This window comes from Tachyglossus aculeatus, chromosome 17 (genome assembly GCF_015852505.1).
Source record: "Tachyglossus aculeatus isolate mTacAcu1 chromosome 17, mTacAcu1.pri, whole genome shotgun sequence".
In the NCBI taxonomy this organism is placed as follows: domain Eukaryota; kingdom Metazoa; phylum Chordata; class Mammalia; order Monotremata; family Tachyglossidae; genus Tachyglossus; species Tachyglossus aculeatus.
In genome coordinates, this window is record NC_052082.1 from 25,095,059 (window position 1) to 25,122,171 (window position 27,113).

Consider the following 27,113-nt stretch of genomic DNA (forward strand, 5'->3'; position numbering starts at 1 on the left):
TATTTGCACTTCCTTCAGGAAGGTAGACCACGACTTCCTCCTTCTTCCCTTAATAATAATAATATTGGTATTTATTAAGCGCTTACTATGTGCCAAACACATAGTGCTGGGATAGATACAAGGTAATCAAGTTGTCCCACAAGGGGCTCACAGTCTTCATCCCCATTTTACAGATGAGGGAACTGAGGCCCAGAGAAGTGAAGTGACTTGCCCAAGGTCACACAGCTGACAAGTGGCGGAGCCGGGATTAGAACCCACGACCTCTGACTCCCAAGCCTGGGCTCTTTCCACTGAGCCACACTGCTTCTCCAGTGTGGTGGCAAATGGAACTGGTCATAATACATTCTTTTTTTTTAAGACGTCACCACGAATGGTAAGACCTAAAGGTGAATGTATAATTTCTTAACTTGAGTGTCCAGATCTAGAGTGACCACTGATGACTGCCTTCAAATCTGGAGAAAAGGGCACTTATTACATCATAAACATTCCACGGACACACAGTCTAACACGAAATCATGGGCACCATTTCCAGAAGAACCCATACTTCTTGTAATTAGAGCATTTCTTCAGGAAGGTCAATAGAGTCCCCACTGTCTCCAAGGTCTATGATTGCCTTCCCAGTTCAGAGTGAATTGGGTGCAGTGTCTGACCTATGTGAGTTGGTGGCAGGGACCATGGTGCTCATTCATCTTTATGATGAGGTGGTGTACATACCTGATACAACACATTCTTAAAAATGTAGAATCCTGAACTACCAGAGAAAGATCAAAAGAAGCCTGGACATAGAAAGCCCTTTCCTCACACCACTTTCTATCAATCCCATAAAAAAATATATATATTTTTGGCATATGTTCAGGCATATATTTGGAAACATAATGAATTTATAATACATTTTCCCCATATAATTAAATGTTGTCTCTTGTTAATTCATTTAATTTGTATATTGAACCCAAAAATTTCAATTTGAGGATTTCTTATATTCCCACCAATATAAGAAATGACATAAAAAGTGCAAACATTTTCCAAATTACAAAATAGAGCTAATCTACATATTCTCGAATAAAGTGATTTCAAGGATTTTGCATTTAAGTTTATACACACACAAACAAAGAGAAGCAGCATGGCCTAGTGGCAAGAGCCAGGGCTCACGGGTTCTAATTCCATCTCTGCCACTTACCAGCTGTGTGACTTTGGGCAAGTCACTTAACTTCTCTGTGCCTCAGTTACCTCATTTGTAAAATGGAGATTAAGTCTGTGAACCCCACTTGGGATAACCTGATTACCTTGTATCTACCCCAGCGCTTAGAACAGTGTTTGACACATAGTAAGCGCTTAACAGATACAATCATTATTATTATTATTTATAATTATAAAATGTGCAAAAACTGTGTATTGACAAATTCATGAAATTAGAGAATCTTCTCAAATACTCTAGGATCCTTTTTCATATTCTTTATTTCTTAAGCTGGCAAAAATATTTGCTCCAGAGTCCTTCTGCAACCAATGAAGCAACTAGAAAAGTTCTGTTTTCATATTGAAACAAATGATATATTTGCTATCAGACATATGAAGAAGGAATTTCACAACTAAGCTTACAGAACCAAAACAGTTTCAAATACCCTCTAGAGACTGTCTAACCTGCAACTATGTTCTTCAGGGGAGTCTCAAGTATCTTTAGCTGACAACTTGAGAGCTATGATTATGACATTTGATCTTCCCAGGCCAGTTTTTCTCATCCAGTACCCACTATCTTCTTACATTTCAATTGATTTTAACCTCAGTGAGAAAGAAGATGGCTTCAATGACTAAGAAACACACTTAAAAGTCTTCCTGCCTTATGGGTTTTTAGAGTTTATCATCCTAGAATGTAGTGATAGATTAGTATACCGTAACTCACGTTATGATACTCATGTTTTGTCTCACGCCGTGCATATCCACGCATCTTGTTGAAAGATCATTCCTTAACTTACCAAAAAACATTCTATTCAAAGCACACAGTGAAAACATGATATTAAAGAAATGATTATACTCATCTAGCTTATGCTTAAGCCCAATTTAGGTCCAACTATAGGACCAGTCTTATAATCACTAGTAAGAAACCAACTGCCTTTCTGAAAGGATAAGTGCAATGTTAGGAGAATGTTATTCATAAAAACACACACTTGGGTCCCAGTTCTGTATGGAGGAAACCTAAGTCCCAGTTGCATGCATGGATTTTAAAAGTCAGTCAAGTAATGAAAACAAATATCAATATAACATTCCATAACAACCTAAAGAATTAATTATAGCCCATGGAAAATCCTGGATATTGCTGCTGTTGCCCTATTTTCATTCCATCCTAAATTTCCATTCGTTCTTGATCCATTTCCATTATCCAACCTCTCTCCCTCACCAGCCATGCACACTAGCCACAAGACTACAAAGTGCCAAGGTCCTTCAAGCAATAAATCAATCAATTGTATCTATTGAGCACTTACTACGTACAGAGCACTGTACTAAGCACTTGGGAAAGTACAGTACGACAGTCTTGAAAGATGTGATCCATGTCCAGAAGGCATCTAGACCTCAGGTATCTCCTGTTCTGAACCCTAACTGCATAATAACTCTGAGGCAGCTGCTCGTGGGCCTCCCTTCCATCCATCGTCCATCATTAATGGTATTTATTAAGCACCTGCTCTGTGCAAGGCACTGTACTAAGCACTTGGGAGTTCAAAAAAGTAGAAACAATACCTGCCCTCAAGGAGCTTACAATCTAAAAGGGAGACAGACATTAAAATGAATTACAGGACGGGGAAGACAACAAAGTATAAAGCTATGCATAGAAGAGGATGAGGTAGAACATAAGTGCTTTAAGGTGCATTAGTCTCAACTGGATGGGTGAAACACTAGGGATGGAAAATAGGATGAGGAGATGAAAGATTACTCAGGGGAAGATGATGGAATTTTAGTAAGGCTTTGAAGATGATGATGATGATGATGATGGCATTTATTAAGCGCTTACTATGTGCAAAGCAGTGTTCTAAGTGCTGGGGGGTTACACAGTAATCAGGTTGTCCCACGTGGGGCTCACAGTCTTCATCCCCATTTTACAGATGAGGGAACTGAGGCCCAGAGAAGTTAAGTGACTTGCCCAAAGTCACACCGCTGACAAGTGGCAGAGCCGGGATAATAGAAGATGGAGAAGAGTAGTGGCCCATCAGATCTGACTTAGGGGCTGAGGTGGGGGAAAATCCCAGGCAGGAAAGAGGATGTGAGCAAGAGGCTGACAACCAGAGAGATGAGAATGAGGCATAGTGAGTGAGTAGGTTGGTATTAGAGGAGCAAAGTGTACAAATTTGGCTGAAGTGGAATAAGAGTGAGGATAAATTAGGGGAGGGAGCTGCCTGGATGTCAAAGTCAAAGGTGAGGAATTTCTATTTGAAATGGGATGGGCAACCATCAGAGGTTTTTGAGGAGCAGGGAGACATTTGCAGAATGCTGTTTTAGAATGTGATCTGGGCACTAGGGTCGGGTATGGACTGGAAAGGGGAGAAGCTGGAAGCAGAGATATCAGAGAGAAGGTTGATGCAGTTGTCAAGTCAGGATACAGCAAGGGCTTGTATCAATGTAGTGGCAGTTTGGATGGAGAGGACGGGGTGGACTTTGGAGGTGTTAGGAAGCTAGAAGCGACAGGATTTAGTGACTGACTGAATTTGCCACTGAAGGAGAGAAACGAGTCAAGGATAATTCCGAGGTTGCCGGTTTGTGAGGCAGGGAAGATGGTGGCATCATCAACAGTGAGGGGAAAGTCTGGCAGAAAAGAAGGGAGGGAAGATGAGGAGTTCAGTTTTTTACATATTTCACTTCAACATAAAACACCAATCTGGACCCTGATTTAGAAAGGGAGGTGAGCTGCAGGCTCACAGTTGATCTGTTTCAGGCCTGTTCACTGGCATTAAAGGTGAAATAATTTATTGTTCCTGCACAGTGTTCCTGTTCCAGCTCCCTTTTCAGGCAATATTCTAACCCACACCTCATCTTCTCCTTCAAGACAGCAGAACATCAGAATTTCCAGCATTTGGTCAATGATTGATCCCATCTGTTGCTATATGTTTTCCACCACCTCTGCCATTTTTGAACATGTATTTAAACTATTTTAACTAAACATTCCTCAAATTGCACTTCTAGTTAATGAGATAGTACTGGAAGCATCATATGTGATATGAGATTAGATGCATATTTACTCCCACCATTAGCTCAAAGGTCGTAGCATACATTATAATGAAATAAATCATAATTTCATTCCAAGGTGTTACAGCCACATTATTAAGATTTGGGTTGGTTAAGCACTGTAATGAACAGATGGACACTTCTCCTAAACCCTAACCTGACATTAGAAGGGACTGGAATATCCAGATGGAATCAATGTTTTCAAAGCTTCTAACCACTAGTTTCTGTTCAAGGTCCCCCTCAGGAACCTAACATGAATCCATCCTCCAGATTTACAGACTGCGTTCTAGGATTTTTTTATTCCTCGCTTGCCTGTCCCTCTGGGGAGTATGAGAAGGGTACTCAGAGTTCAGGAAGATTGTTGGTAGGAAGAAAGGTAAAATGTAGAGAACACAGCATTCAAAGAGAGCAGCTATCAATCAGCTGAGCTTCTCCACCAGTCCATCAGGAGGTATGTATCAGGGTGCTACTCTCAAAAGTGATACCTGGGTATTATGGGTTGAACCTATAGTTTTCTGGCTCTTTGGGGCTGAATTGTCACCAAATAAAAAAAAATACTTAAGGCAAATTATTAACTGACTAAAAGGTCTGGATCTGTGGTACCACAAAACACAAACTGAAGTGACAGTGATTTTTTGTAGTTATTTCCTAAGTGATATTATTGATTGTTAGGGCCATACCCACAAATTTTACCCCTAGTCAGGCCCCAGAAAAATGTTATTAACTTCAATTACCTGTGCACACCAAGTGGAAGAACATATTATCCTCCTCACTGGTCTCCCTGCCTAATGTCTAACATCAGTGCTTCACTCCCCTACCTGAATTAGCTTTCTAAAATGTTCTGGGCACATCTCAGTCTTCAGAAACCTTCATTGGTTACCCATTCCTCTCTGCATTAAATAAAGACTCCTAACCAATGGTTTCAAGACACTCCATCAGCTTTCTCCCTTTTCACTTGTCTACTCTCTTCTCTCCCTATCCCACAACTTGAACTCTGTGCTCCTATCGAGCTGTTCTATTCACTATGCATCCTTCTTGTTTCTCCCTAGCTCATACTCTTCCACTTGCCTAGAATAACCTTCCACTTCATATCTGTCAGTCCACTCCTTTTCCTCCTTCAAAAGCTCTTCTGAAATCTCAAATCTCACAGAAGGCCTCTCCTGATTAATTTTTATTCTACTAAGGTCCAATCCCCCTTCAACAACCTAAGCACTCTGTGCTAATTAAGCACTTATGCAATCTACCACTTCAAAAAACATAACTAAATACTCAGGTTTTTTCTCTTCTTTATCTGTAAATGTCTTCTCTGCTACACTTTTAACTTCCATGAGCGAAGGAATCATGTCTTCTAACTCGATTTATGGTTCAAAAAACTTACTACATTGCTCAGTAGTAATGGAAAATAACAATAATAATAATAATAATAATAATAATAGTTTTTATACCTTCCAAGTACTGTACTAAGCCCTGGAATGGATACAAGATAGGTCAGACATGGCCCCCATCCCATAGGTAGGAGGGAGAACAGGTACTTAATTGCAAGTGAGTGCTCAGTAAATAATATCCATTCTCTCATTTATTTAATCATATTTACTAAGTACTTACTGTACGCAGAGCACTGTATTAAGTGCTTGGGAAAGTACAATACAACAAAAAATGGTGACATTCCCTGGTCACCATGAGATCACAGTATAAAGGGGGGAGACAAACATCAATACAAATGAATAAAATTACAGATGTATACATAGTTCTGTGGGGCTGGTAGGTTAGGGGAAAAGCAAAGGGAGCACGTCAGGATGACTCAGAAGGGAGTGGGAATGAGGAAAAGTGGTGCTTAGTCTGGGAAGGCCTCTTGGAGGAGATGTGTGGCTTAGTGGAAAGAGCTTGGGCTTGGGAGTCAGAGGTAGTGGGCTCTAATCCTGACTCCGCCACTTGTCAACTGTGTGATTTGGGCAAGTCACTTAACTTCTCTGTGCCTCAGTTACCTCATCTGTAAAATGGGGATTAAGTCTGTGAGCCCCACGTGGGACAACCTGACTACTCGGATCTACCCCAGTGCTTAGAACAGTGCTTGGCATACTGTGAGTGCTCAACGAATACCATCATTATTATTATAATCAGGCTTTGAAGGTTGGGGGGAGTAAATGTCTGTCGAATATGAAGTGGGAGGGGATTCCAGGACAGTGAGATTGAGGCACAGTGATAAGGTTAGCACTAGAGGAGGGAATAGTGCGGGTTGGGTTGTAGAAGGAGAGAAGCAAGGTGAGGTAGGAGGGGGCAAGGTGATGGAGTGCTTTAAAGCCAATGGTGAGGAGTTTTTGTTTGATATGGAAGTGGATAGGAAACCCCTGGAGATTTTTGAGGAGGGGGGTGACATGCCCCGTAAACTTCTGTACTCGACCTCTCAGGTGCCTTTGACACTTTGGACCATCCCCTTCTCCTCCACACGTTATCCAACTTGGGCTTCACGGACTCTGTCCTCTCCTGATTCTCCCCTTATCTCTCTGGCCTCTCATTCTCAGTCTCCTTCGCGGGCTCCTCCTCCCCCTCCCATCCCCTAACCTTAGGGATTCCTCAAGTGTCAGTTCTTGGTTCCCCTTCCGTTCTCCATTTACACTCACTCCCTTGGTGAACTCATTCCCTCCCACGGCTGCAACTATCATCTCTACGCAGACGACACCCAAATCTTCATCTCCTCCCCTGTTCTCTGTCCCTCCCTCCAGGCTGCATCTCCTCCTGCCCTCAGGACATATCTCCACCTGGATGTCTTCACGCCACCTAAAACTTGACATGTCCAAGACTGAGCTCCTTCCCTTCCAAACCCTGTCCTCTCCCTGTGGACGGCGGAACCATCCTTCCTGTCTCCCAAGCCCGCAACCTGGATGTCCTCCTTGACTCCGCTCCACCTAATAAAGGAACCTGCCACCACAAACAGGGCATCGGGTTCTCCAGATCCACTGCTGCAACTCTGGCCTTTCTTTCTCTTACTCTCCAAGCAAGTGTCCCCTCCTCCCCCCACACACACCTTGGGCCCTCAGACCCCACCCTCTGATCCCCCCCCCCCCCCCCCACACACACACACACCCCTGCCTGAACGACAAAGATGCCTAAACTGTGGCATTTGAGCAATATGGACAATTGAGAGGGTCGGCCTCAATTCCATTTTCTAAATAACCTGCGGAGACTACAGGGGGACCTCATCCCCTCGCCCACTTCCTTATCGATTTGACAGAGGAGGAGGCGGCAGACTCAGAGGGGCTAAGTGACTTGTCCAAGGTATTTCGGCAGGCCTTTGGCATAAACAGGATTAGAACCCCGGTTTCCCGACTCCTAGTCCCAGTTTTCCTTCACCATGTTCCAATGGCTCTCATTACAGAGCAAAAAGTTGAGAGAGATCCAGGGCTGGAGGACATGGATGGGTAAGATTTGACATATTTACCGGGCCAGTTGCTTGCTTTTTGTCACAAAAGAAAAAAACCCAAAACACCCTTTTATCGGTCCCCCTCTGACCTCCCAAATGTGCAACAGTTTAATTGATGCTTTTTGATACCTGGCTCCCGCCTCTCCACCGCATTATACACCAGCGGGAGGAGACACCTGCCCTGCCCACAGTGCTCATTCACTCGCTTTTTCACTCCTTTGCTTCCTTTCTCGCTCGCTCCATCTTTCTCCCTCCGGAATGAGATGGAGGTGGCTTCTAATCCTGCTGTGACAGCTGCCTGATGTACGATGCTGGCCAATTTACTCCACTTCTCCGGGCTTCACTTTCCTCATCCGTGACGTGGGGATAAAGACTGGAAGCGTCATGTGGGATGGGGAATGCATCCGACCCGATAAACCTGTGCTTACCCCAATGCTTAGAGAAGTGCTTGAGACCTAGTGTTTCACAAATCCCACTGTGTGAATTCAGGCTTAAGATTCTCGAATATGCAAACTGCGCAGTTGATGTAAAATGCCCAAAAGACCTCATTTATGTAACTGACAATCGTAACATAGAGAGCCCCAAATAATGTAAATTCATTCATTCATTCGTATTTATTGAGCACTTACTGTCCTCTCTCCACACATCTGCCAAACTCACTCACTCACTTACTCATTCCTTCAATCAAATTTAGTGAGAGTTTACTGTGTGCACAGTACTGTACTAAGCGCTTGGGAAGTACAATTGGCAACATATAGAGACGGTCCCTACCCAACAGTGGGTTCACAGTCTAGAAGGGGGAGACAGACAACAAAACCAAACCTATTAACAAAATACAATAAATAGAATAAACGTGTACAAGTAAAATAGAATAATAAATATATACAAACATATATATAGGTGTTGAGGGGAGGGGAAGGAGGTAAGGTGGGGGGGATGGGGAGGGGGAGAGGAAAGAGGGAGCTCAATCTGGGAAGGCCTCCTATGCCCCCTGGCCATGGCACCCTACCTCCTGTTACCATCTCCGCCTGACCCAACTTCCCACCCTGTCCCATGAGAGAACATGGGCTGTGAGCCCACTGTTGGGTAGGGATGGTTTCTATCTGTTGCCTAATTGTACTTTCGAAGCGCTTAGTACAGTACTGTGCACACAGTAAGCTCTCACTAAATATGATTGAAGGAATGAGTAAGTGAGTGAGTGAGTGAGTTTGGCGGATGTGTGGAGGGAGGGCATTCCAGGCCAGGGGAAGGACGTGGGTCGTACATATTTACTACTCTATTTTATTAATGATGTGCATTGTGGAGTCAGAGGTCATGGGTTCAAATCCCGGCTCCGCCACTTGTCAGCTGTGTGACTTTGGGCAAGTTACTTCGCTTCTCTGTGCCTCGGTGACCTCATCTGTAAAATGGGGATGAAGACTGGGAGCCCCCCGTGGGACAACCTGATCGCCTTGTAACCTCCCCAACGCTTTGAACAGTGGTCTGCACATAGTAAGCGCTTAATAAATGCCATTATTATTATTAAATGTTGAGTAAATGGCGCCAATGGGGCTTACCCCGCAGGCCTGGCGGGCTACGCAAATTGCGTACCGACGGGATTCACGAACGTACTCAAATGGCGTAAAGGTGCGATTCGCGAAACCTACGCAAATTGCGCAGTCAGGACCGATGCCGGACTGCAGCGATTTAGGAAATGTTGGCCTAGTTGGCCTACTTTATTTTATTTATTTATTTTATTTGTACATATTTATTCTATTTATTTTATTTTGTTAATATGTTTTGTTGTCTGTCTCCCCCTTCTAGACTGTGAGCCCACTGTTGGGTAGGAACCGTCTCTATATGTTGCCAACTTGTACTTCCCAAGCGCTTAGTACAGTTCTCTGCAGTAAGCGCTCAATAAATACGATTGAATGAATGAATGAATGAATACTTGGGGCCACTCTACAGACTCTTCACGACCAGATTGATGTTCTCAACTCCACCCTCCACCAGACAGGTTCAGTAAAAAGCTTGGTGTTGTTACAAGAAATAAGGATGTCCACAATTAGCCACATCTAAGGACTTGATAGCGCTTGCCCATTCACTCCGGACAGATAAGATGTTCTCAACTCCACCCTCCACCAGACAGGTTCAGTAAAAAGCTTGGTGTTACAAGAAATAAGGATGTGTCAACAATTAGCCACATCTAAGGTCTTGATAGAGCTTGCCCATTCACTCCGGACAGATAAGATGTTCTCAACTCCACCCTCCACTAGGCAGGTTCAGTAAAAAGCTTGGTGTTACAAGAAATAAGGATGTGTCAACAATTAGCCACATCTAAGGTCTTGATAGAGCTTGCCCATTCACTCCAGGCAGATAAGATGTTCTCAACTCCACCCTCCACCAGACAGGTTCAGTAAAAAGCTTGGTGTTACAAGAAATCAATCAATCGTATTTATTGAGCGCTTATTGTGTGCAGAGCACTGTACTAAGCGCTTGGGAAGTACCAGCTGGCAACATATAGAGACAGTCCCTACCCAACAGTGGGCTCACAGTCTAGAAGGGGGAGACAGAGAACAAAACCAAACATACTAACAAAATAAAATAAATAGAATAGATAGGTACAAGTAAAATAGAGTAATAAATATGTACAAACATATATACATATATACAGGTGCTGTGGGGAAGGGAAGGAGGTAAGATGCGGGGGATGGAGAGGGGGACGAGGGGGAGAGGAAGGAAGGGGCTCAGTCTGGGAAGGCCTCCTGGAGGAGATGGGCTCTCAGTAGGGCCTTGAAGGGAGGAAGAAATAAGAATGTGTCAACAATTAGCCACATCTAAGGTCTTGATAGAACTTGCCCATTCACTCCAGACAGATAAGATGTTCTCAACTCCACCCTCCACCAGACAGGTTCAGTAAAAAGCTTGGTGTTACAAGAAATAAGGATGTGTCAACAATTAGCCACATCTAAGGACCTGATAGCCCTTGCCCATTCACTCCGGACAGATAAGCATAATGACTCGCTAATGGCAGCTCAGACCTTGTGGTTTCCCAACAATTAGCCACATCGAAGGACTTGATAGCCCTTGCCCATTCACTCCGGACAGGTAAGCATAATGACTCGCTAATAGCAGCTCAGAACTTGTGGTTTCCCTCCAGCTGGGAAGGGCGGAGTCGCAAAGTACTTGTGGAAGCTGTATAGGCCCTCGGGTCGGCAGATCCACTTCTGCAGCTCCGGATTTGCCTTTTTCTTAGGCCCTAGCCCCATGGCATCCTGTCCCAGCCCCCCCCAGCTTTATCCCTCTTCCACCTCACGGACCCCCACCGGCTCACTTCCATCCAACCCCTTCCTACCCCTCGCATCGTCCCCACCCAACACGGGATCCCGCCTTTCCTGCGACCTTGCATTTCCTCCTGACTATAGGAATCTTGATCTGGATGTTCCGTCGACACCTTAAACGAGTCCAAAAATGAACTTATCTTCCGACTCATTCCTGTCCTCTCCCTGTATACGATACCACGATCCGACCTTTTTCATTCAGTTGTATTTATCGAGAGCTTACTGTGTGCAGAGCACTGTACTTGTCACAAGCTCACAACCTTGGCGTTGTGCTCTACTCACCTCTCTCATTCCACTCACATATTCCATCCGTCACCATATCCTGTCAATTTTACCTTCACAGCGACGAGAAAATTCACCCTATCCTCTCCACTCAAACTGTTACCCTGCTGATCCAAACAGGTCTCCTTTCCTGACCACTACACCCGCTTCCTCTTCGATTCCCTGCTTCCTGTCTCTTCCCACTCCAATCCATACTTAACTCTGCTGGGCAGATCATTTTTAAACAAAAACATTCAGTCCATGTTTCCCCACTCTTCAAGAACCTCCAGTGGCTACCCATACACCTCTCTGTAGCAAACAGAAACTCCTTACTGTCTAAAGCATTTAATCATCTCACCCATCCCACCTCACCGCACTCATCTCCTACTACAGTCCAGTTTTTACACTCCAGTCCTCCAGTGGCAGTTTACTCACTGTGTGCCAATCTTTTCCACTTTGCCTTGGTGTCCTCCTTGACTCTGCTCCACCTAAAAAAGGATCCTGCCATCACACACAGGGCTCTTACTCTCCAAGCAAGTGTCCCCTCCTTTTCCCCCCACGCCTTGGGCATTGATCTGGGCATTGATCGGTCAACCAATAAGGTTGGATTAAAGATCTTTAGTCCTTAGTAGTCATCACAAAGCATAACAATTCTGTATGTTCAATGATAAAATCATGCTTTTTATAGTTGAGTTGGGAGTAGCCAAGTCCATGCATGCCAGAGCTGAGTGCAGTTTTTATCTGTGGGTGAGGACCACAGAAGGTGACCATCCATGATTTGCCCAAGATAAAAATTGAGGCTAATCAAATCACTTTCTGAGCCATTAAGTTGTCCCGGAAATTCTCTCTCGTGAAAAATCAGAGAAGAGCAAGACTAAAAGCATTATTAGTCTGTTTTCAATGCGTTGACTTTGATTTGGATAATTGGGCACTCGTTCAAGTTGTCACTAATGAGTTGAAAATGCATAACCGGCCATAGTACACATAGAATAGCTGCTTTCAATACAGCAAAGCATATGCTGGGGAGGGAACCATACTAAATCATATATTAGGCATTCTTTAAAATAAGACCTGTTCGCTTAAAATACTGCTATATGAACAACTATAGAGTGGAAGAAAAACAAACCACAACTTCCCCAAGCAAACTGAAAGCAGATTTATGAAGAATTGAGGAAACGGTAAGAACTTTCAATTTAGTTAACTTCATTTTCCCATTTAATATTTTAACCCCGGGTAATCATTAATTTTATTAAGGACAGAAAAAATTAGATTCCTCTTGATTGCTTAACAAAATGAAACAATGCCTTTTAATTTCCAGTAAGGATAAGGTGTTTTTCTGTTTTGTCTCAGTTTTGGAAAATTGGAAAATTATCATTATTCCATCTTCAAAATGAAAATACTTTTGAAATTGATGTCTACATCACCTGTCTAGACGATTGAGAGTATTCAGAGTACGGTTTTAAAACAACCTGTCGTGTCAATCCTAAGTAAGAGAATCCCATTTAATTCTACTTGAAAAGATATCTCACAGGGGAATTAATGTTTCCTTGTAGAAATAGCCCTCTATACAAAGTCCAGACAGTTCTAGACTGCACTTGAGATTGACAACTGGATTAACTAATGGATTGACAGCTGTAACATTTACAAGCAAAGCAACACAGGTTAATGTAATTTAACCCATAAAGCATATGCGTTGGAGTGACCTGGATTATCCCTCAAATTTTTTATCTTTTAAATTCAAAATAATGACTCCGAAACAGCACTCAGTCAACTCTCCCCCTGACTAATCATGCTCCTCTCACACTACAACACAGCCCTCACACTTCACTCCTTGAACATCAACTGGTGTCTCTTCCCACAGCAGGCCTTACTTCAGTCTGCTGTCTAGATTGTTTTCCTAAAAAAAACAAACACTCAGCCCATGACTCCATACTCCTCAAGAACTTCCAGTGGCTATGCAGTCACCTTCACATCAAACAGAAACTCTCTAACATTGGCATTAAAGTATTCCATCAGCTGGCTAAGTACAATTCTACGTGCATACCTTACCTTACTTATTTCCTCCTACAACCCATGCCCACACTCCACACCTCTTAACATTCATATTTACTGAGCGCTTACTGTGTGCAGAGCACTGTACTAAGCACTCGGAAAGTACAACTTGGCAACAAATAGAGACAGTCCCTACCCAATAACGGGCTCACAGTCTAGAGGGGGGAGACGGGCATCAAAACAAAACAAGCAGACAGGTGTCAATACCATCAATTACAAACAGATATGTAAGTGCTGTGTGGCTGGGGAGGGGGAGAGAAAGGGGAGCAAGTCAGGGCAACGCAGAAGTGAGTGGAAATAAGGAAAAATGGGGTTTAGTCTGGGAGGCCTCAGAGGAGATGTCACTGTTCCTCGAACTTCTCTATCTCACCACCAACCCCATTCCCATATCTTTCCTCTGGCTTGGAATAATAATAGTAATAATTGTGGTATTTAGGTGCTTACTGTATTAAGCGCTGGGTTGGATACAAACAAATCAGGTTGGACACAATCCCTGTCCCACATTCATTCAATCATATTTACTGAGCACTTACTGTGTGCACAGCACTGTACTAAGCGCTTGGGAAGTACAAATTGACAACCTTTAGAGACAGTCCCTACCCGACAACGGGCTCACAGTCAAGAAACGGGCTCACATGGGGTTCACAGTCTTAATCCCCATTTTATAGTTGAGGCAATTAAGGCATAGAGAAGTTAAATGACTTGCCCAAGGTCACACAGCAGCTACATGTTGGATCCGAAATTAGAACCCAGGTTTTTCTGACTCCCGAGCACTGTCTTAAGCCCTGGAGTGGATACAAGCTAATTGAGTTGGACACAGTCCCAATCCCACCTGGGACTGTGGGATAAAGCCTATTTTACAGATGTGGTAATTGAGGCACAGTGAAGTTGTGACTTGCCCAAGGTCACACAGCAGCTACATGGTGGAGTCAGGATTAGAACCCATGACCTTTTGACTTCCAGGCCCGTGTTCCTTCTTCATATGCAACAGACCTTCAAAGTTTCTGCTTTCCACTTGGGCCTGGGAATCAGAGAAACTAGGTTCTAATCCCGGCTCCTCCACATGTCTGCTGTGTGACCTTGGGCAAATCACTTAATTGATCTGTGCCTCAGTTCCCTAATCTGCAGAATGGGGTTTCAATATCTTTCTCCCTCCTATTAGACTGTGAGCCCCTTGTGGTTGAGGGACTGTGTCCAACTTGGTTTGCTCGTATCCAGCCCAGCACTCAATACAGTGCTTGGTACATAGTAAGTCCTCCCCCTTTTAGACTGAGCCCACTGTTGGGTAGGGACTGTCTCTATATGTTGCCAATTTGTACTTCCCAAGCGCTTAGTACAGTGCTCTGCACATAGTAAGCGCTCAATAAATACGATTGATGATGATGAAGTGCTTAACAAATACCACAATTAACTTATGTCCTCCCTCTAACCTGGAACGTCCTCCTCCTTTATATCCTTCTAGACTGTGAGCCCACTGTTGGGTAGGGACCGTCTCTATATGTTGCCAACTTGTACTTCCCAAGTGCTCAATAAATATGATTGAATGAATGAATCCTATAGACCCACATGCTACCCATCTTCAATCCCTACCAAATCGTATTTCCTCCAAAAAGCCTTCCCTAACCTGTCATCTCTGCAGTCTATTTGCCCTGCTTTCCTACATTTGAATTTGTTCCCCTTTAACACTTTGATACTCACCTCCACTCTACTCTGCAGTGCTTATAAACATACCCTTACACTCTGCTGTTTCTCTTTTCTCTTATCTGTAATTTCTTTTAATGTCTTTGCCTACTAGACTCCAAATTCCTTATAGGAAGGGATCATGTCTACTAACTCTATTTTATACTAGATTACTGCATCAGCCTCCTTTCTGACCTCCCAACCTCCTGCCTCTCCCCACTCCAGTCCATACTTCACTCTGCTGCCCAGATTATCTTCCGATAGAAATGTTCAGGGCATGTCACTCCCCTCCTCAAAAGTCTCCAGTGGTTGCCTATCTGCCTCCGTATCAAATAAAAACTCCTCACCACTGGCTTTAAAGATCTCCACCACCTTGCCCCCTCCTACCTCACCTCATTTCTCTCCTTCTTCAATCCAGTATGCACACTTTGCTCCTCTGGTGCTCACCACTTATGCATATACCTGTAATTTTATTTATATTGATGTCTGTTTACTTGTATTGCTATCTCCCCTGCTCTAGAGTGTGAGCTTGTTGTGGGCAAGGACTGTGTCTATTACTATATTATATGTCCCCAAGCACTTAGTACAGTGCTCCACACATAGTAAGCGCTCAATACAACTGAATTGAAAACTACTTTTCCAAGTGCTTAGTACAATGTTTTGCACTATGTAAGCACTTAAAAATACCACTCATAGAAGGAGAAAAAGATTTTCACTTGAAAAAGAGATATTTGAGACCTAAAGAATACTGAGCTCCATTAACTGGATAAATCTTCCTAAAATGTATTTCCTTGTAAAATATGTGGAGAATTCAATGCATTTAGGGACCTGGCTCAAGACGATTGAGCATATTTGGAGTCCAAGATATTTGGATTATTTTTACATGCAAAGATACTCATTGATTTCCATTAATTTTCTCTAGACCCTAAGCTCACTGTGGGCACTAACCCAAGCATTTAGTACAGTGCTTTGCACACAGTAAATGGGCAATAAACACCACACTGATTGTGTGATTGGCACAGATCCTAAGAACTCTATCATTAGACATCAAACAACCTAAAATTTCTACCCCAATTTTCTAGCCCTTTTTCTATTTTCTATTATTTTACTGTCATTGCAGATGTGTAGGGTTGGGAAGGGAGGACCTTTAGGTATTTTCCGCAGTAGTCCTTCTTTTGTTCAGGTTCAGACTCAAGACATAAGTAGTCTGGGTCGATAGTCCCATCAATAAAGTAATAATGATGGTATTAGGTGCTCACTATATGCCAAGCACTGTTCTAAGCCCTGGGGGAGGTACAAGGTTATTAGGTTGTCCCAGGTGGGGCTCACAGACTTAATCCCCATTTTCCAGATGAGGTAACTGAGGCCCAGAGAAGTGAAGAGACTTAACCAAAGTCACACAGCTGACAAGTGGCGGAGTCGGAATTAGAACCCACAACTTCTGACTCCCAAGCCCGGGCTCTTTCCACTAAGCACGCTACTTCTCTAAAATGGCAGCATTCACAATCTATTCCTAAGGCACACTCTGTTCCCAAGTGTATAGAGGCAGCCATACAAGGATCCTTGAAATATTTAATGTTTTCATATACTTCAGCCTTGTAATCGGTTATGCCCAGGTGAGCACATCCCTGAGCAGTGATCAGATTTTCTGTGATTTGTGTGACTCTGGGTATATGTCTGTAGAGAAACATTACCAGATCTTCTAAACTGTCATTTTTTTTTTATTGTTCTTTTACTGAGTGGAGCCACCAAAAGTTCACAAACAATGATGGATCGCAGTCAGAGAGATGAGATCTAAATTATAAATCAATAGCAAGAATCCCAGGTTGTTTTTATGAGTGATCAAGTCTATCACCTATAAACAATAGATGTGAACTATGAGTTAAGTTAAAACAACGGATACTGTAGCTAGTTCTTGATAGTCCTTGAACTATGAGTTAAGTTAAAACGATGGATACACTAGCTAGTTCTTGATATTCCTATACCTGTCAGTCTGAAAGTTAGTATCTGGGTACGTGAAAGTATACATTCCCCATGTGGAAAATAAGGAATTCTTTTCTTTATGGGTTTATAAAGACAATCTGATTTCATGTCCAACTCTGGGTACACTTTCAATTGTTTAGTCTGCTATTTTATATAAAACCTATAAACATATTTTCCTTTTAAGTAATGTTGTAATGCTAACCTTTTGTTTCTATTAAGAATTAAATGAAACACTGCTTTCCATTTTTTCATCTTACTAATGTGTAAGGATTAAGGCTCATGTACAGAAAGGTTGAAGATTCTAAAAGGGTATTTTAAATTATACATAAATTAAATATGTATATGTATACCCTGGGATGGAAATCAACCTACACTCATAAACACACTTTCTCACTTTGCAGGTCAAGAATTGGCCAGCATTTTTCAGGGGCTTAAGGGATAGTGGTGGATATTCTCTAATGTACGGTGTAATTATAGAGGCAAAGATCAGGCTTTAAAGCAAGAGCTTATGTTCAAGGAGCATTAGTAAACCTAAATTTCTCCAATTATACTTTGGCTATGCTGACTTAGAAATGTATAGTTGGCAACACTCACAAGTAAGCTTTAATCTTAAAAATATTTGACAGATTTAACATAGTTTGCATATTTTAATCACCTCTATAGATTTGTTAAATTTTTGTCTTACAGATAAAATTTTTAAAAATAAACTGTAATTCTAGATTGTATTATCTCTGTAAGATACAAAATAATTAGTCCTTATTTAAGTAATATTGTTTACGGTTCATATGGGCTGCTTTGTATCATCTAGTACTGTTCCATTAAACACAGTTTATAGCTTCAAAATTGTTTCATTCTTTTTAAGTGGCCTTTGGGCATTTGAATGTCCACAATGTGGAAATGTATGCTCCCCTTCTAGAATGTAAGCTTGTTGAGGGCTGGGCATGTAAGCACTCAGTAAATATAATTGATCAATTGATCGACTGCAGTAGAATCTATCCAGTCCTGCCCTGAGCTAAGTGCAGAAATAGTGTTAAAAAATACAAGTATACACAGGATAGAGCCAATGTTGTGACACTGTACCATAACCCAACAGGTTGCCTTTAAACCATAATAACCAGCTATTTTTCAGGATTCCTGCTAGACTAGTCCACTTTATGGAATACCTCAGATGGTTCTGTGGAGTCCAGAAAAGAGCTCAGGTCATAACATTAGACTAACCTCAGGGGGAAGAATTTAACACAGCCAACAATGAATATGAATAGGGCATTCAAATAATTCAGTCACTTTTTAGTGGCATTTTTAAGTGCTTACTCTCTGACGTGCTGTACTAAGCACTGAGGTAAATATTTGGGACACAGTCATGTCCTATATAGGGCTCACAGGCTGTCAGAGGAAAAGGGAGTCAATTCCCATTTTACAGATGAGGCAACTGAGGCCCAGGAAAGCTAAGCAACTTGCTCAAGCTCACACAGCAGGTAAGTGGCAAACTGCGATTAGAACTCAAGTTCTGTGACTCAGGTCCAAGCCGCTTCTCAGTTCCAGATTATTTTTAATTGCATATATATTTTACTTCCTCTTTTCTACCCATTTGGGTGTCTTATACATATCTAGGAGTTTAATTTTAATGGAAAGCACTTCTAGCCCTTTTTCTTGAAATTAGATGTTAACAAACTACCTATTAATACATCAATTTGTATTCTGCAGACAATAAAATCTAAGAAGGATTACCTATCTTCCCACACATGAAAATATAAAGGTAATAAAATACAGACTAAAAACATTTTGAGGTATGATGAATGGCACTTGAAATGTTTCTAAATGTACTTGCTGTCTTAACTTTACAATACATCAGTTTTGATCTTACCACACTAGCCTCCTTAATGGCACTATTTTTCCAGGGTACTGGTATGGGAAGAAAGGCGCAAGGAGCTGCAGATAAGAGAATACTTTTAAAAACTGCAATGATACAGAAGGGGAGAAGGCTTAGCAAATGTTGGGGAGCATTTAAGTGGGAGATGTGGTAGGGGGCTCAAGTAACCGGAGGAGGACAACATATGGATTTTACTTCTGATGAAGTAAATGAGCGCTAATTCACTGTAGAATCTTCTGACTCAAAATAAAGCCATTAATGTGGGTATATTTTGCATCTATAATTAAATGAATACAGAAATGCTGGATAACTGTGCAAATAGGGTGAAGGAATCCATTCAACATATTTCTAACATCATTCTTAGGAGTCAGTTGGTTCCAATTAACAGTGCTTGGACAAAAAAATTGCAATTTTCAAGGACAATTGTACCTTAAAATCTATGTTCTAATTGCTAACAGCTAAACCAAGGAAAGGCTTATTGTTTCTCTGTCTTTTTTGAATTTAGATATGGCTGTAATCTGATTTAAATGACATAAAACATTTAAACCAAATTACAATAATTTGTGAGAGCTCTTTAATTGTTTCCAGTGAAGAATCCATTTTCAGTAACAGAATAATAATAATAATCATAATGATGGCATTTATTAAGCACTTTTACTATGTGCAAAGCACTGTTCTAAGGCTGGGAGGGTTACAAGGTGATGAGGTTGTCCCACAGGGAGCTCACAGTCTTCATCCCCATTTTACAGATGAGGTAACCAAGGCACAGAGAAGTGAAGTGACTTGCCCAAAGTCACACAGCTGACAATTGGCGGAGCCGGGATGTGAACCCATGACCTCTGACTCCAAAGTCTGTGCTCTTTCCACTGAGCCACACTGCTTCCCCATGAAGCATGATGAATAATGAATAATAATGAAACATTACACATGAAACAACCTTCCAATTCCTATCCAGGAAACCATCTTCTTTCTCTCGTTCAAAGCTCTCAAAATCAAATTGGTGTCAAGGAAAGAACCCAATTCACCAAACACCAACATTAATCTAATGATCATCCCCAAATCATCCCCCTGCCACACATAGAAAACAGATAGTTTTATGTACATGTTGGGTCATGTCTCCAAAGGCCTACTTGCAGATGCAATTTTTGTGGATTCTGTAAAGATCCTTGGCCTAACTAGGATTCTCAGTATATATACAATTAACTCCATTAGCATCCATTTCTTACTAGTAGTATGTATTGGCATACATACAATGAGATTACACTATTTGTGTTCCTAAAATGGAATCTGACAATATCCTTATTTTTCAGAATGATACAGCGACAGCTCCAAAGTTTGACTGTAGATTAAATATTCATATAAAATATTTCAAATTGTTTATATAGATCCAGGAGATAGAGCAGGTTATTATCAGGAGACAAGTTTATTCTCACATAAAAAGTGATAACTTCATCATTTCCAAATTTCCTAAACTGCTGACTTACATTATCAGGCCATTCTGAAAGTCTTAATAGCTCTTTAAACCCTTCATTTTTATGCAGAGTGTTCTATATTGCCAGGCTATATAGGTTACTGAAATTTCACAAAACAGTTAATAAGATTTCCTATACCAAGATGAATTGTCTTCATATTCTTCTATTTTACACAACCAAGTTTCTAGCAAGCTATAAACCAACTATTTTATGTCTCACTACGGAGCCAGTGTTCACTGATTACCACATGGTTCTCACTGTAACATATGGCTGATTCGTAATTTACTTAAGATAATTCAATGGTCTTAGTTGGCACTAAATCAAGAAAAGATACATATGAAACAGCTATTGCTGATATAATTTACAGTGGAAATAATTTCACAATTTAATTCATATCAGTTCATTTCCTTCCTTGTATCTTGTTCATTTCCTTGTATCTTGTTTCCCATTCAGGTTCTATTCCCATATCTAGAAAATATTCTAAACTCCACCTGTGATAGTCTGAGTCACAAGAGGTCTTTTGAAAGTAAATGGGAGGATTGTGTTTTCATTTATTGAAAAAGATGCTTCCAATTACCATTAAGTCCATTTTTGGTCCAGCATTAGCAGCTCAAATATTTGAAGCTGTGTGCTGGAAACCAGACTCCATTCCAAATATGTATGCTGAGAAACTGGCAGGAGATTTAGAATGCTGTGACTTCCAAAATGATTGCAGATTACTGAAAATCCAGAAAATAGTCACTGTATGTTTATTACCAAAAACACAGAAACTGACACTGGTAAAAGTAAACAGCAGTTTCGGTAACCATTCTCCTACTGTCTCATTTTTTAAATTGTGCTTTTTTTTCTTTAAATGGTTGTGAAATTAAGAACAAGGAGATGCACGTGACCAGACGTATTTTAATTCTGATATTTGTTAAGTGCTTACTGTATACCAAGCACTGGGATAAATGCAAGATAATTTTTTACCTGGGGCTCACAGTGTAAGAGGGAGAACAGATATTGAATCCCCATTTTGCAGATGAGGGAACTGAGGCACCAAAAAATTGAACAAGATCACATAGCAGACAAGTGGCAGGTCTGGGATTAGAACCCAGATCCTCTAACTCACAGTTCCGTGAGCTTTCCACTGCATCACACTGTTTGCCAGTGTGTCTGTGTGAGTACCGTTTACTAGAATCTTTCTGACTAGAGAAGCAGCATGGCTCAGTGGAAAGAGCACGAGTTTGGGAGTCAGAGGTCATGGGTTCTAATCCCGGCTCCGCCACTTGTCAGCTGTGTGACTTTGGGCAAGTCACTTAACTTCTCTGTGCCTCAGTTCCCACATCTGTAAAATGGAGATTAAGACTGTGAGCCCCACATGGGACAACCTGATCACCTTGTATCCCCCCAGCACAGTTATTTGCACATAGTAAGTGCTTAACAAATACCATTATTATTATTACTGATTAGAAAACCTGACTGCCCATAATGTCACTTTGATCTTCCTCGCTATTCAAACCTCCCACAAAATCATCCTTTGAATAATCAGTAGATTTCTGTTCATTGTGTAAAGTAACGAGATTATAATAATAATACTTGTGGTATTTGTTAAGTGCTTACTGTGTTCCAGGCACATGTACCCTTATTGTATAGTGATTCAACTTCTAGTGCTGGTTCCTCTGTCCCACACTAGACTATTCCCTCCTTCCCTCACTCTCTTCCTCCCTCATAGGCTTGTGTCTCAGTCACCTTGGGCAAGCCTTACTCCACTGAATAGCAATCCTTAAATTCTCACTCAAATTCAGATCATTCTTTTACAAGCAAAATATTTCTCAATCTTGGCTCCAAAAATTCACCTGCACCAGTGCGTTTAGTTGACATACATGTGGTGAATTCCCAGTAATTTTCTATACATGTTTCTGAGTTAGATTGAATTAAATGGACTTTACTAAAAGATCCTCACTATTTTAATAGGTGCCACTGCAAATCTGTTTGCCCCTTTCCCACACCTAAACTCTTCTATGATTCACTGTACTTGGACACTTACAATAATGTCCACTGCTTTGCTTCAAAAGACTATGAGGTTAAGGTCTTTAGTTTATAATTTCCTGGGAATGGCATATTTCTAAGCTTATATAACTGCTGAGGCAAGTCTTTCAGAAACATTGTATCTACACTGAGCCAAGTAGTTTCATTAACTGTGGCAAGGAACATGCCTGCTACTTCTCTTGTATTGCACAGTGCTCTGCACATAGTAAGTGCTCAATTAATACCAATTGATTGATACAATCTTGGTGAAACAGGTGAGCCTTTCTGGATCTTAACTATGAGGGGAGGAGAGAGGTTCCCCATATTATTGCTAATTTTTGCTTTCAGCTTCCATGACACTAGAGAGCAACATTGAAAACAGAAACCAAACACTTCTTATAGTAAACCAAGGAGCATTGGTTTTTAATGCCCTGTATGGTTCCAGCTGAGGAGAGAGAATACCAAGATCACTCACCTTCAATCATTTTGTTTTACAAAAGCTCCAATATGAAAATCTCCCCAAAGGCTCAGCAATGGAAAGATATCAGCAATTTTGAAATTATCTACCAACTCTACCGATATTGCTAATTGCTGTCATTGGATGGGCTAAGGCAAAATCCAGTAACTTGTCCTTAGGACATGTGAAAGCTCTCAAATAATTTCTTAGGAGGAGATGGAGAATTTCCTTTTAAATTGCATTTTAAATATGTTTCTCCTTACTGGTGCTGAAAAATATTTTCATTTGGAAAAGCAGTTTTTTCTTTTGCCAGATTTTGAGCACTTTATACTATCTTGGATCTGCTGGGGTGTCTTCCAAGGCATTTAACTTGAAAGTAAATTCAACAGAAAGAAAACATCCTCTCTTTTTCCCACCCGCAAAAAGTTAACTTGAAAAATAATGTGAACACCACAAGGCTGAGAGGAAAATGTTCACATCAGTAACTTCCTTTCAGAAAACAACTGACAAAGTATAAAAAGAAAGAAAATAAATTAAAACATGACCAACCTAGGGCTCGATGCATTTTGTTAAATTAAATAAGAAAAGTCGAAAATAGTCTCTGAATCATGCAGTGAATCTTAGTACGTTTCCTACCTGAATTGTCCATCCTATAAAAGTAGATGAGACTACTGGTTTTATAAAAGTAGCAACAATAATCTTCAAATCTTCAGTGTTCCAGATATTAGAGAAGCAGCATGGCTCAGTGGAAAAGAGCACGGGCTTTGGAGTCAGAGGTCATGGGTTCAAATCCCACCTCCGCCAATGAGCTGTGTGACTTAAGTCACTTGACTTCTCTGGGCCTCAGTTACCTCATCTGTAAAATGGGGATGAAGACTGTGAGCCCCCCGCCGTGGGACAACCTGATCATCTTGTAACCTCTCCAGTGCTTAGAACAGTGCTTTGCACATAGTAAGCCCTTAATAAATGCCATTATTATTATTATTATTATTAGCAGAGTTTGTAAGATACTACTGTAATCACTATCTTCAAGGTAAAAGGTTGAAAGAGTACTTGCATAAACTGTAGTAGGATCTTATTAATTTCTGGCAAGTCCTAGCCAGGGTCTTCCTGAACAATGTCATACAGACTGTAAGATCACTGAGGCAGGGAACATGCCTACTAACTCTGTGGTATTGTACTCTCCCAAGCACTTAAGTATAATTTTCTGCACATAAATTCAGTTATGAGAAACATTCCTATCCATGAGTTCCCAGGCTCTCAATGTGAGAAGTGGTATAGCCTAGTGGAAGGAGCACAGGCTTGGGAATTAGAGGAACTGGGTTCTAATTCCAGCTCTGCTACTTGCCTGCTGTGTGGCCTTGGGCAAATCACTTCTCTGTGCCTCAATTACATGATCTGATTCAAATGCCTGTTTTCCCTCCCTTTTAGACTGCGATTCCCATGTGAAACAAGGGACTGTTCGGATCTACTGTGTGCTTCGTACATTGTTTTGTGCATAATAAGAGCTTAACAAATCCACATTATTACTGTTATGATTGCTATATGTATTAAAATCCCAGTGGCATCAGGCAAACATAGGGCTTGCTGCATTTCAATGTGTAGAAACTAATTAAAAAGACCTCTTATATGTTACTCATAAGCTTTGCAAAAGCATTTGAACCACTGTAGACCCTAATCATTTATCAATATTATGATACAGTGATATGGTGGGTCATGCCAGAATTGGAAGAATTTGACCATTATGAGTCACGGTCATCCACTGCCCCTGCACTGCACCTCTGACTTTCCAACCCATTTAGATGCCATTATCACATTTCTTTTCTTTTTTTCTATCCCTACACTGATCCTCGGGGACTTCAATATCTATGTGGATGTTTCTGACAACACTTTCGTTGCTCATTTCATCTTACTCCTAAACTCCACCCACCTCACCCACTCACCAACCTGGACACACACTGAATTTCATCATCTCTAATCACTGTATAATTTCTATCCTCACCAACTCTGAAATCCCACTATCCAACGACAACCTCCTCACCTTCTCTACACACACCCGCTTCCTGCAAGTCTGTGTTCCCTCACAGAGACCTCCAATTTTCTGAAGTCATCATGTCACACAGTCTCCATACACAAAACTGCTCTTCTTGATGCATAATTGATGCATGCCCTCAACACCCTCTCTCTAATGAACTCAACTCATTCACTCTATCCTTTGGCCAATCTATACCACTTCCCCACAGCCGGCTTCCTTTGCACCTGTGCACAAGTCATGGAGCACCGCGGGTGAAAATCAAGATATTGGGCTACCACTGTTACTTGAATTTCATCCTTGCCTGTTTTAACTCTGCCCTCTTTGACTCCTGGAAACATTATTTCTCTATTCCTATTGACTCCCATGCCCACAGCCCTCATCAGTAGTTTGAGACTTTTAACTCCCCTCTTCAGACCTTCTGTCCCATTCTTCCTATATTCGTCCCCCAAGGAACTGGCCACCTAATTTATCAGTAAAATTGAAATAATCAGGGAGGTCAGCAAGGATGCTGATACAATATCCAAGGCAGGATAGGATAAGTGCTTCCATTAATGTGGTAGCAGTTTGGACAGAAAGGGAGGGATAGTTTTGGGCGATGTTATGAAGGTAGAACTGACAAGATTTAGTGATGGTATTAATACGTGGGTGGAACGAAAGAGAGGAGGCAAGGATAATGCCAAGGTTATCGGTTTGTGAGACAGGAAGGATGGTGGTGCCATCAACAGTGATGGGAAAATAAGTGGAAGGGCAGAGTTTAATCTGTTCCTGACCCAGTTACTGCTCTTTCTCACCATCACTGAAACTCCCAGCTGACACTGTGTCCCCTAATGCTCTTTCGAGAGAGAGCCTCATCTTCACCTACTTCCCCAGACTCACTGGCAAAAGGGGGGGAAGACTTGGCTCCTTTCTCAATCTCCAGGGCTGCTTTCACTCTATTCTCCCTTCCCCCAACGCTCTCTTTACCTTCCTTTGAAGCCCATATTAGCCACTTCTACCAAACCCACTCCAGATACCAGTCATGGTCGTCTAGCACCCTCCCCCAGACCCCACCTCAAACTTGAGTAATTTTTATCCCTTTCTCACATTTCTTCTCTCTTACTCCATCCCAACATTGGTCCTTGGGGACTTCAGTATACACATAGATGTTCCTCCCACTGTCCATTCATTCATTTATTCATTCAATCGTGTTTATTGAGTGCTTACTCTGTGCAGAGCACTATATTAAGTGCTTGGGAAGTACAAATCTGCAACATATACAATCGGTGCCTACCCAACAACGTGCTCACAGTCTAGAGTTTTTTTTATCACTCCTCAACTCCACTGCATTGATATCCTGCTCCACCTCCCCTTGCTGACTCACCAATTTGAACACACACTAGATCTCATCATCTGTAGACATTGTACAATCTGGGGAGACAGACATGAAAACAAATTGCAGATAGGGGAAATAACAGAGTGTAAGGAATATGTACAGAAGTACTGTTGGGGTGGAATGAGTATCAAAGTGTTTATGGACACCAAGACAAATGCATAGTCAATGACAAGGAGAGAGTGGGTAGGTGAAAATAAGGGCCTTTATCATGTTCAGAATTAGGCTGATGTAGAGAAGAGGCTGATACAATTGAACTGTGTGTAGGTGTCCTGTAGCCTTGAGTGAAAGGACTCCCTGTGCTCATTTCAGCAGCATATATACTAAAATTGGAATAATACAGAGAAGATTAACATGGCCCCTGCACAAAGATGACATGCAAATTCGTGAAGCATTCCATATTTTTCTGATGACTTGACACCTGACCACATGTTTTGTTTTGCTGTCTGTCTCCCCCTTCTAGATTGTGAGCCCATTGTTGGGTAGGGACCATCTCTATATGTTGCCAACTTGTACTTCCCAAGTGCTTAGCAGAGTGCTCTGCACACAGTAAGTGCTCAATAAATACGATTGAATGAATGAATGAATAGAAAGGCCTACCCAGGCTAACATATGCTGGGTTGGGGAGACAAGAGGACTAAGTATTCCGCTAACACCAGTTTCAGCCCTGGTGAATGCCTAGAGTTTCTTGTCCAGAATGGCCAGAATTCACCTAACAGGCTGCGGATGGAACTTTGTCTCTAACAGTGTGCTCTCCTTAGGCTTCTGACCTCATTGCAAAGGCCTTCCTAGGAGTGGTTCACCTACGTAACCCTGGGCTTTTATCCCTGCTTTTAGTTAACAAAAATTTTTCAGTAAGTAGCATCCTGCTGCTTTCCACATAGGAAAGATTTAACCGTACCATGACTCAGTGCTATGTTTGCATCCAAGTGCTTGATGTACAACAGCTTGATACACAACAGCTTGATTCCAGA

The 27,113-nt window shown here is 41.6% G+C and overlaps 1 protein-coding gene and 1 non-coding gene across 2 annotated transcripts in view; one reads left to right on the forward strand and one right to left on the reverse strand.

Moving 5' to 3' along the window:
• GPC6 (glypican 6) overlaps nt 1-27,113 on the reverse strand; it is a 772,215-nt gene that overhangs the window by 623,027 nt on the left and 122,075 nt on the right. The gene's annotated exons all lie outside the window — the stretch shown is intronic.
• Nucleotides 26,439-26,545, forward strand: LOC119939879. The gene has a single exon (XR_005454834.1). It is a non-coding gene; the product is annotated as a U6 spliceosomal RNA (small nuclear RNA).